Here is a 3,955-nt window from a genome sequence, read left to right as displayed (position 1 = left end):
CTGGGGAGTGGACCTAAGCCAGCAGGTGGACATCCCCCGAGGGGTCCCAGACTGTGAGAGGGCACAGGCGGGGCTGAGGGACCCCCGCCCTCCCCCCGAGTGCACAAATTTTTGTGCACCGGGCCTCTAGTCTATATATATAAAAGCCTAAGCATCCATCACAAAACCAAACGGATGACCAAATAGGCTGCATGGGGCAACCAGGCCAGCAGGGGTGTTAGTGAGGGAGGACCAAACGACTGAGCAGGAGGCTGCAAAGATGGTGGTGCCCACAGCCAATAAGGAGGGAATATGCTAATTGACTGCCACGCCCTCAAAGATGGCAGCGTCCACATCCAATAAGGAGGGAATATGCTAATTGACTGCCATGCCCTCAAAGATGGCGGTGCTCACAGCCACAAGATGGCCAGCAGGGGAGGTCTGTTGTGAGCAATCAGGCCAGCAAGGGAGGGTTGTTAGGGGTGACCAGGGGCAGGGGAGGGCAGTTGGAGGGGGACCAGGCCAGCAGGGGAGGGCAGTTAGGGGTGATCGGGCTGGCAGGGGAGCAGTTAGGTGTCGATCAGGCTGGCAGGGGAGTGGTTGGGGGTGATTAGGCTGGCAGGCAGAAGTGGTTAAGGGTAATCAGGCAGGCAGGCAGGCAAGTGGTTGGGAGCCAGCAGTCCAAAATTGTGAGAGGGATGTCCAACTGCCAGCTTAGGCCCTATCCTCTGGCCTAACATCCCCTGAGGGGTTCCAGATTGGAGAGGGTGAAGGCTGGACTGAGGGACAACCCCCCTCCCAGTGCACTAATTTTGTGCACTGGGCATCTAGTACAAATATAAAATATGTCAAGGAATGTACTTGACTCATTAAATAATCATTGAACCAGTAAGATTTTAGCTTGTTCAAAGGAGAATTCAAATTAATACACACATATATAGGCAGATAAGAAATGCTGAAATGAATTTACAAATAAATACAAAAAGTAGTGTATTCACAGGGCAGTATTCAATTTTTATAGCAGCTTTACTCATAACTGTCAAAACTTGGCAATAACCAAGATGTTCTTCAATAGGTGAATAGGTAAGCTAACTGTGGTACATTCAGACCATGAAATATAATTCAATGGTAAAAAGAAATGAGCTATGAAGCTACAGAAAGACATGGAAGAAATGTAAATGCATATTACTAAGCAAAGGAAACCAATCCAAAAAGGCTACATAATGCTAGCTGGATAACATCTGGGAAAGGCAAAACTATGAAGACAGTAAAAAGATCAATGGTTGCCAGTGTTAACAATAGAGAGGGAGGGATGCATAGGAAGAGCACAGCGCATATTTAGACAGTGAAACTTACCCGTGATACTGTCATGTTGGATACATGTCATTATATATTGCTCAAAACCCAAAGAATGCACAACACAAAGAATGAACTCTACAGACTCTAATTAATAATGTGTCGATATCAGTTTATGAAGTATAACAAATGTTCTGCCTGCACTAATGCAAGATGTTAATAACATAGGGGTGAGGGAGTACATAAGAACTATGCACTCAATTTTTCTGTAAACCTAACACTGCTTGCAAAAAAAAATCTAACATTTTTAAAAAATTAATTATTTCCTTGTTCTTGCTGATTTTTAAATTCTGTAAGCCTTCATTTCCTTATCTGTAAAATGGATATAAATGCAGGATCTTCTCCTATTGGATTGTGGTGGGCATAGGAGATCTAGCAAAGCAGCACTAATATTTAGCAGATGTGTACCTGGTATGTCTGTACTGGTTATTCAAATATGGAACATTTCCATGCCAGTTAATAAGTAGCTGCCTTGAGCATATCTCCCACTCACATACACATACACAGACACCCAGGCATCTGCCCAGTTCCCCGCCTCGATTCCTCACATTTTGTCAGGACCCGGACACGAAAGGGCTATTGCCCAGCGTGTGTCAAGCCTCAGCTATTCTATTGCAGGGCTAGGACTAATTAATGACAATTCTGACCAATCAGTGTTCATGCCAGACTGTTTGTTAAATGCTTTTACATCATTCCTGGTACCCAGTTAGTAGTAAGCCCTCAAATATTATTAGCTCTCATTATTAGTATAACTATTTCTATTATTTAGATTTTATAGTTTAAGCATAGTCTCGTTTTTATCAAAAAATGTCAATAGCATATGGCTATTAAAGGAACAAGTGTGCCTTAAAGAATTTCTTTTCAACTATGGAAAAGCACTACACTCAGAGTAGAAGCTTTTTATGGCAGTTTATATTCTGGGCTTCAAATGCATGCTGCGAAGATTTAATTGCAGGATGATGGAAAGCAAGGCAGTCAGCTGATGTAACCATGTTACATAGTTGCTTTATCCTTAGTGTATTACTCAAAAGTTATTTGGCAATCACTGGAAATGAGAGTCTTGTTGGTCAATTGGCATAAGTAAACAGCACCAGATCTAATTTGGATCTACTTTGTTCTTGGAACCCAAATACTGCCATCACCAAGAAATAATAAAAAAGAGACGAGTAAGTTTGTGACTTCCAAGAAAAAATTAAAAGGGAGAAGTGAACCATTCTGGGGGAATTTGATCATCTGAACTAGAATGTCCAAGTGGTATGGACCGTGCTTTTCCCTTAAGAACAGCTTGTTTAGCCATTTTTCTGAGTCTGCAAAACTGCCTGAGCTGTGCCTTTGACACTGTCTGTGCTGACTTCAGGAAGGAGTAAAGAGAAGTATGCACAGGAGGGTATTCTCAACAGAACAATGAACAGTTTTACATGACTGCTCATGCCAAAAGTATGGTAAAGTGCTGTTTTCATTCCTAAACATTAGTAAGATGAAACTCTTTTTGGTTAGCTTAGTACAGTATAACCCAACATGTAAATCAATCCAATTGAATCAACTCTTCATCCTATAGAGCAGCTCTATAATGAGGTGGAGGAGCCCAGCTGAGAATCCTCACAAGGTAGCTCACCCAGACAGCCTGTTTAAGGCTGCAAAGTGCTTATTTGGCATGTTCTTAGGCTTCCCAGATTTCCATTGCCAAGGATAGTAACATCTTCACATATGAAGTATCATTTGCGTAGCTCTATCAGACAAAACAATTTAGCTTCCAGTCACCCCTACTCTCCAATTGTAGACAGAAACCCATCAAGTAGCATGGTAAAAGAAAGGTTTTTTTAGGAACACCATTTTTTCTTTTCTTTTGTAGAGTGCAGCACAGTTTATTTATTTATTTTTTTAAAAAATGGACAAGAATATATGCAAAATCATTATATTATACATCAAAAACTAACACAATGTTATGTCAATTATATCTCAAAATTTTTTTATTCTTTTTTTTTTGCTTAAAGTATTACAAAGGGTATTACATATGTGTCCATTCCTCCACCCCCGCCCTTGAAAATCCCCTGGCCTCCCCTACCCCCATTATTTGGTATTTCTGAATCCAGAAGTACAATAGTGATCCTATGAGTGAGATCATGTGGTGTTTTTCCTTCATTGACTGGCTTATTTCACTTAGCATAATGCTCTCCAGTTCCATCCATGCCGTTCTTTTCTTTTGTAGAGTGCAGCACAGTTTAATGGTGGGGTGGGAGGAATATACCATATTTGCCGGCGTATAAGGCGACTGGGCATATAAGACAACCCCCTAACATTTCCACTCAAAATACAGAGTTTGTTATATACTCGCCGTATAAGACTACCCCCTCTTCCGCACACCTTCCACACACCAAATAAAAGGTAAAACAATATCAGATTTGATTTTAACATTTTAATTTATATTCAAATGTTTATGGCATGCAGGAAAACTGTCACAAGGCTGTATGCAATCAAACATATACATAAAACAGTGCAAGTATATTACCGGTAAACATACCGGTAATTCACGAAAGAAAACACACTCTATAGACTGGTACCGTAGATGCTTCTCAGGAACACAGGCAAGCAGCCCACAACCTAGAGGGACTGTCAATGA

The sequence above is a fragment of the Myotis davidii genome, unplaced genomic scaffold, assembly GCF_000327345.1.
Source record: "Myotis davidii unplaced genomic scaffold, ASM32734v1 scaffold888, whole genome shotgun sequence".
Lineage (NCBI taxonomy): Eukaryota > Metazoa > Chordata > Mammalia > Chiroptera > Vespertilionidae > Myotis > Myotis davidii.
The sequence above is the reverse complement of the archived record's forward strand: the minus strand, read 5'-3'. Positions refer to the sequence as shown.